An 8757-nucleotide genomic window follows, 5' to 3' on the forward strand; every position below is an offset into this window, starting at 1 on the left:
CTACGCGCCAGTAGAAGAAGCTGATTGGCTGAGCGGGCTGACAATCACGTGAGCAGGAAGTCTGCTCGCCTATTATAAACAAGGGTGCGGCTCTGCTGGAGGGTCAGAGTACAACCCTGCAGGCAGGACTTGATTTGAAAATGTCAGAAAGATAATGGTTGTAACAAACTAGAGCAACAGGAGAAGACGAAAAAAACGGAAGTTTGGGTTTGAGATTAGTCTAATCTTCGTCTTGAATGAATGCATACAAATGCAGTTGATTTTGCTCACATGAAAGCACAACATAAAAGGGTGGGAATAGCATAAATAGTTCAAGTACAGTATTTGTACAGGCTGCACAGTGACCTTGGAGTAAGGACACTGAAAGTGTATTGAGTAATACATAGCAGGAAAACAACACTTCATTTCAGGTTACGTTTATGCACATCTTGGACTATAAGGCTATCAATGCACGTTGCACATATTTTCTTGAACTTTTGCACATCCCCGAAACATGATTTTTGCACATCCTGCATAAATATGTACAGCTCTCACACTATTAATCCCTTAAGAACCTGACCATACTGGCTTAATCTCTTTCAAAAACATATAATGCAATGAACAACGTCACAAGAAATTAACCCAAATTAGCAAGGACTTGATAAGAGTTACACAGAGATTACCTGAAGATTAGCACACAAAAGAAAATAAAAATGGTAAATAAATAGAAATAAAAACACAAAAAAAAGGAAATGGCTTGGAGAAAAAAGTTCTAAAAATGAAAATGTAATTTACTTTAAATATCTAATTAAATAATTAGTTTCTAATAATTTTATATTTTATTTCTCCTTGTGTCTCTCCTCATTGTATTTTTTATCTATAAATTTATTTGTACTAATTTTCATTTCAATTTCTTGTCACCTTTTCCTAATTTCTAGCGGTTCTCTTGCCAAGTTACTCAGTACCTTTTTTAGTCATGTCTTGACTATGTAGAGCAAAATATGTAACAAGCTGTTTGCATTTGTGTTTGAGCTGTAGCAGGCCAGGGCCTTGTCAGGGACCAGCTGTGCTGTGCATTAGTAAGATGAATTTATATATAGTGTGTCTGCACCAGATAAAATAAGATGCATGAAACAAAAGGGCTGAAGAACTCTTTAGATCTTTTATCTACAGCAATAAAGTGAACAGCGGGCCTGTACTCTTTCTCAGTATACAGTCTATATGGGTACTTTATTTGCAGTACTTATTCTCCTCCCTGTATCATATATGCCAGTGACACAGTTTAAGCTACTATAGGGTGGATAACTACTGCAAATAAAACAGACTGTGTACTGCAGGCTTTCACAGTTCTTTCAAAACTTTTTCAGGTGTTAAAATTGTTAGTGATATAATTCTATACCTGTGTTAAGGTACTGCAATGATGCAAAAGAAATCGATTACTGGGGTAGTTGGTGCAAGGTAATGTATTGTCTGCATTATCGCCACTGACTTAATTATTTACCATGACAAAACAAATTCAAACTCCAGGTTCCATTTATGTGTGTGTTGAGCTGCACTCTTGTCATCCTGCTGGATACTGAACTAACATGTTTTACCACCTGTAGGGGGCAGAGAAGCTCCTCCTAACAACCACACAGGAAGGAAAAGCACTGACTGTATAGACCGACAAATAAAGAGAAACTTTCTTATCTTTCTTATTGACTGGAAGTCTTCTCACTGGCTGGCAAGTGTAGTGAAACTGTTTGCCTAACCTCAGCCAGAGTGTCTTTATGTCCTGTCTGTCTGCTTGGAAAGACTTGTATTAAGTATTGCCGCATCACTAATCTGAAGAAAACCTGAATAAACCACTACTGAATTTATAAAACATCCTTTGTGATTAATTGCTGTTCACAAAAGACTTGAACACGATTTAACTTCTTTTATTTGATTTTTCAAAAAAGCTTATTTGTTTGAAAATTGTAAATAATAATAACATTAATAATAATAATAAATTAAACCCATTCTCTTAACAGAATCATTTACACCTTTACATTTCAAATTTTATTGTCTGTATATTCATTAATTAATTCATATTTTACATAGAAACACTGAAATTCTGTTTATAATCAAAAAAGAAATACAGAGCAAAAGAAAAGACACACATCAAATATATTCATCATACAGAGCATATTGTACCTGTACAAAAATCCTAAAAGCTTTACTTACCATAGCAGCTATCCTCCCATATCATTTAAAAAAAAAAATATATATATATATATATATAAAAATATATATATATATATACTGTATATATGAAAAATAATATCAGTACAAAGTCCTTATCTCTGTACCTCACAGCATTGGTTCAACATCATACTAAACCTCCTACAGCCTGCACATTTGGCCACATGATGACCATCACATCATTTTGAGTTAAATTAGTTTAGAGCGCAGCGAGTTTGCTTCCATTTCCATTAACCCTTTTGCCCTTTTTTTTTTACAGTAATTACACCACACCATCCGTAATTGTGTTGCAGCCCGAGCTATCATCCATTGCACCAATCTGTGAAGTCAGGGGGGTATTTTTGGATGTGTGGGCACTTTTATTATTATTGATAATACACAGAAATAAAATGCTAAGGCATGTATGTAGGGCGCTCCCACGCATAGGATTACAGCCTGCATGACAGCAGGGGGAGAGGTGGTCAACCAATTATTAGACTGTGTTGCTTTATGGACAGAAAAGCTGACAATTGAGAAGTTTTTGGGACATACATGCAAATGTACACATAGCTGTGCATTCAAATGTATTAAACTTACCACTGCTTGATCTGGGCTTGCTGAGATCCTTAAAACCTAAAAACTTCCTCCCAATAAAATGTTATTTTCTCTGCCCAGGCTATCACATTAGTATATATATTTTAATTTCAAACAAAGGGCACACTGCAAAACATATAATCACATCTTGATTGTTTTCAACAGAAGGGACATAATCACCCTTCTGGTCTTATATTTATTTAAAATCTTAGTAACTTTTAATCTAATCCCTCTTTTGTCTCACTGAGTCTGACCCTATTATTTGTTGCATCAATGTTGTTGCACCAACAATACTTCCTAAAAAAAATGCAGTGTGCTCTGCTGCTCGTGTGTTTTAAAAGGATTATGTTGACCAAAAAAATGGGGACAGAAGCTTTGCCCTCAACCCCGTGAGCTGGACTGGCCCCTCTTTGAGAGACCATCTGGTGAAGTTCCGCTATGGACTGTCACATGTCCCTGCGCAGGCCCAGTAAGGCAATCTGCCACCCAGTATTAAAATGGGTTTAAGTGTGTCTATAAAGTATGAGGAGGGAATTTGTCCCAGCTTTAAATCTCTTCCCACGATCGAGGTCAGCTGTTTTAAAATTGTGCTTACATATAAAATAGTGTCAAACTTAATATAGTGGCTCCGCTTATTCACCCAGACAGGAAGCACACAGAAACAGTGACATATTTAAAGAAGGGTTAATCTCAAATCCACCAGCTCTGCTGCTATGAATTCACTGAAATATGAAACCTGGAGTATTCTGCAACAGATAGTCGTTTCATCAGATAATAACCGTCAAAAACAGAATGGAATGCAAGGGTTTTTGTTAATGAGCCGTCAAAGGGGAAATCTGCAAAGGATTAGTGAGGGAAAAACAGCTTTTAATGAGTTTCTATTTTTGCACGTCGCATTAAGGTGAACAGCATGGTCTGACCCACTGCACCCCTGGCTTTCCTGCGAGACAGATGCTTAGTAACAGATCTGTGTGTGCATTTCTGACAACCAAAAGACAACCAGTCCCTTACCTGTCTCACCAAAAAGTGGTGCGCCAGTGGTTCCCAACTGGTTCATCCACAGGCTCTAGATTTCTCCTTAGTCATTAGTTCAAGGTCCACACATAAGATAAATTACCACATATTCAATTTCATTTAAGAAAATATAAACAACACATTGGCTTAGGACACAAACAAGTTAAGCACATTGCGAGAATAAACACAAATGGCACTTCAAAGTAATAGCTTTGTCAGAAATGTACTGTATTTCACAATAGAGTGTACTATTCTATAAAGTTTGACATGCTGACCCACTTTTAGACCCACCGTTTGGGAACCCCTGAAGCACACAATCCTTCATGGATTTCCCATCATGTGTGTGAAACACAAGAGCCACCCTCTGTGTCTAATCACTGCCCTGTATCACGGCGCTCATCTGGTTTTTTAATGTATTTATCTGTTTGTTTCTCACTGTATCTTCAATTAATGACAAGACTGTGAATGACCTGTGTAGATAAACACATCATTTTGGAGTGTTGCCATGTGGCGGAGCACTGCAGTGTGTCTCTCAGAGCCTGGCATGACCCACTTTCTCCACTGTCTGAACACCTGCAAAACACCAGCATGTCCCTATGCACTGATGCACTCTGGGAAAGCAGGAGATGCTGCAACTGTGCAAGGATGCATCCACAGATTAAGCCAAAAAAACAAACATGTTGAGTGTAAAACCAAGTTATGCATTAATTATCCCTTTAAAACCTGGATCGACATCAGTTTTTTTTTCTGCATTTTAGTCGTCTCTCACAAGCTATTTAACCCTTTGAAACCTGAGCAAATTGGTTGGATTTCTCTTAAAAGATGGGGAAAATGCAGTCAATGGAAAGAAATTGTGCACAAATTGCATGAAATTAATAAGTTAATACCTTTAAACTAGTTGTAGAAAACTTGGGAAAAAAGTCTTAGTTATAGTCACTATAAGTATATATTTATATATTATAAGATATTTTGCAAGGGATTTTTTTTTTAAATTTCTGCAAATATTGGGGGGGGGGGCGTTTCTTGTGTTATGTGTTTTGTTTTTTTTTTACTTTTTCTTTTTTTTCCTATTTCAAGTATTTTTTGAAACTTTTTTCAAATTTTTTGCTACTTTTTGGGCCACATATCGTTTGCTCACTGCCTTTTCCCAACTTCTTGCTCAGTTTTCAAAGGGTTAAAGGGCATTTTGTTCATTTTTTATCTTAGAGAAAGCAAAAAAATATGAAAAGTTCTTTTTTTGGCTTTCCTTAAGATAATGTGTTTGTTTCACACATTATCACTCAGGTTTTGCATGATACCGATGGAGCAATACTGTGAGAGAAAACGCCTCAGTGAACTATCAATCCATTGATCACAGAGAGCAATGTCATGCAGGTGGACATCAATCGCTTTGACTCCTCCATTCACACCCATCAAAAATGTTCACATTCACTCACTTTCTGCAGTGATTACAGTGCAGATGTAATTATGTTTGTTAAAGTGCTTCATCTGAGAATAATGGACTAGATAAGCGACACCACAGAGCCCAGTGCAGCATGAATCTTTTTTTAGGAGCTGAGCGTGACCCAGACAGCACAAAACACAAGAGAAGAAACAGGAGGGAGGGGAGCTGAGGAGAGAGATGGGGAGGGAGGAATATAAATGAGACTGGAGTGAAGGAAAAGTACTGGGCGGATGTGGTGGTGCAGATGCAGAATGCATGAGCGCACGTGAGTGAAACTGGGCGTGGGGGAGCACAAAAGAAGGCGGGTGCTGCAAAGCGGTGGGGAGACAATGTGAAGTTGGAGGCGGCTGAAGGTGAACAGCAGAGAGGAGTGAAAATGTGCCGTGACAGGGTGCTGACGTCAGAAACTAAGGACCATGAGATACAACAAAAATCATAGAGGATGTTTGAAGTAAAGACATCCTGCTTTGTAAGAGGAGGAAGGACAGTGTGCAGAGGGACTGTGACAGGAAGCAGAGAAAAGGATGCTGATGATAAAAATGTGAGCTGATCTCTATAAAATTATTAGAATAAAATCTAAGAGAAACAGATGACTTCAGTAACTTCCAGCCTGGAAATCTTGCCAAAAAATGAATGTTAAAGACTGTAGATTCAATTCTGACAGGAAATACTGTCAATAAAGCTTTTTCTGGTGTTTAGTTTTGATTTAGATGCAGTGTTCATTAAATGTCAGTCTGTGCCACCACTTTGATCCCGGCTTAAATATCTCAATAAGTACTGGATGGATTGCCATTAAATTTTGCACAGACATTCATGATTCCCAGAAGATAAACTGCTCTTTTTTTCTTTTTCTTTTTTTTTTTTTATTTAACCTTTATTTAACCAGGATGGTCCTATTGAGATTAAGAATCTATTTTTCAAGGTAGACCTGGCCCTCTGACTCTGATGATCCCCTGGCTTGTTTTGAGTCAAATATCTCAACAACTGTTGGATAGCTATATTTTTATCATACCCCCCCAAACTATAAAATCTTTGGTGATTCTCTTACATTTCAGCTAACGCCATGCTCTGACCAGGAAGAGACTTAAAATGACCACAAAGAAATACAAAAAGACCATAGAGAGTTGCAAATGAACTGCAAAGAGAAACTAAATAACAGCAAAAATGGGCAAATCCACCATAGAAGACACAAAAATATGCAAAACAATGAAAAAAAGGAGGCAAAACCAACACAAAGTTTGTGTGCCTTGCTCCTGTGTAAGACTGTGGTTTTGCATGTCAGTGCCCAGGGACCCTTTGTCTCATTATCCACTCACATTAACATTAAGAGGACATGCAGCAACATAGGACCCTGGAATATAGATACAGTCCCTCACAAACTACACACACACTTTACTGTGGGAGTAAAGTTGAAAAAAAGCTTTCATACGTATGCACAGGAAATGCAGGTATGAATAAGAGGACACGGGGTAAGTGAAGGCAGAACAAAGCTGCAGCTCCTCAAACCCAGATGGGACTGTTCGGTCATTTGCTAACCAGAGAGGGCAGCAGTGCTGCTGTGCTGAAAGTCCCACAGGCCTGCAAGGCTGCTGATGCGGACTTAATAAACACCCTGAAAAATCATGTGAGTATCACTGAGTGACACAATGCTGTCCACTTAGCAGATGCCCTGCAGCAGTTGAGGCTGCACCGCCCTGATCAGAAGCAACTCAGCATGTGTGCTTGTGGAAGAGAGCGTGAATTATGCACTTATCTGATTTATCAAACTATTATCCAATGAGAGCAGGTGCCAAAAATGTGTAGAAGAAAAAGTGGGGTGAGAAAACATTGCAGATGATCATCTTTAATCCGATGTACACCTCTAAAACTTTCTAAAACAAGAAGAAAGTAGAGCTGAGGAAAGACCGGAAACGCAGTGGGAGGGTGTCATATCATACTGTTAAAACTACAAATATTTGGATTGTATATAATATATATTCATCTCCATCTGTCATCTACAGAACCCCACAGAAACTTTGGTCTCCATAGTTTAACCTTTTAAAACCTGGAGCAATATCATTTTTCTTGTGCTGCTTTCAGATGCCTTTTACAAGTATTTAAACCTTTGAATCCTGAGAAAATTGTTGCAACGTCTTCCAAAAACATGGGAGAAAAGGCAATGAGCAACTTGATAAGAAATGTTCAAGGAATTGCAATAAATTAGTAGATTTAGAAAATTATTTTTAAAATGCTAGGGAAAAATAATATTTATAATGATCATATTTATATTTTGAAATTAGGTTACAGAATTTTTAGACATTTTATTAACATTTTTTAAACTTTCCTTTTCTTTTTGTTCTTTTTTTTAATATTTTTTTTTTGTTCTTATCACTAATTTCTTGCAATTTTGGGGGTCATTTCTCCTGTCATTGCCTTATCCCCGTAATTCTAAAGCTGTCAAGTCAATTTGCTCAGGTTTTAAAGGGTTAAGTTTGGGTCACTTGTGTGAAATGCATTTTGTTGTTCTCCAACTAAATCAATTACTGGGAGGAGGATTGCAGAAAGGGGAGTGCAGAGATGAGGCAAAGTCTGTCATATGATCCTGAGGTTGCTGTGGCAACTGCTCCCAGCAGCCAGCTCAAAGAAGGTGCGTCAAAATTGTCACCAAGCGAGGTCCAGCCGTAGAAATACAGAAAACAGATCAGAACCTGAGCTCATCTTAGATGCTCCACTCTGGTTTTGGCAGTAGAGAGATGGGATTCAAATGAACTGTAGAGGTCATGTCTTATTTAGAGTCAGGTCAAACTGTACTCATGCTTTTAAAACAGGATTTTAAGGATTTAAGAAGTTTAAAGCCACATGTTTACTGCCTTATCTTCTCTATCATCATCAAGACCAAACTCCATTATGATACATGTTTTTGATAGTAATGCAGATAAAGAGAAACATCAAGAAGAAAGTGAAGAAAAACACATCTGATTAAGACGACCAAGGAGGCTGACATGTGGGAACGGAGGACAAAATAAATCCATAGGGGTTGGGATGAAAAACGGTCCCTGATAACATCTTCCTGCCCAGTCTCGTTGGTATTAGAGAAAATTCTGGCGGATGGTGCATGATTTATGGTCCCCTGGGCGACTGTGTCTGCTGCAGTCGTGTCGCACGGTCAATGTTTAATAGATAGATGACCACCCAGTGTAAGTCCAGAGGTGGAACAAGGAGATAAAGCTGTTTGTCAGAGATTATTAGAGTGTGGTGAAGAGAATTGCATGTCTATCAGGATTTCAGTAAAAGTAAATACTGATATTAATGTAATTCTTGTCCTAATAGACAGTGATGAGAAAAAAGAAGGCTAACTATGCATTTGTTTGCAAGTCCTGCACCTCAGCCCAAGTTTGAAGTACTTGTACTTTACTTTGCATTTTCTCTGCTACATTTATTTGGCATGTCCTGCTACTTTTAAGATAAGACTACAAGCAACACATACTGCATGATCAATTTATGGAACATGGTGCAATCATATATATTGAATTATGGAAATAAAG

This window comes from Plectropomus leopardus, chromosome 2, assembly GCF_026936395.1.
Source record: "Plectropomus leopardus strain MGB_pleo_1.0 chromosome 2, ASM2693639v1, whole genome shotgun sequence".
Taxonomy (NCBI): domain Eukaryota; kingdom Metazoa; phylum Chordata; class Actinopteri; order Perciformes; family Serranidae; genus Plectropomus; species Plectropomus leopardus.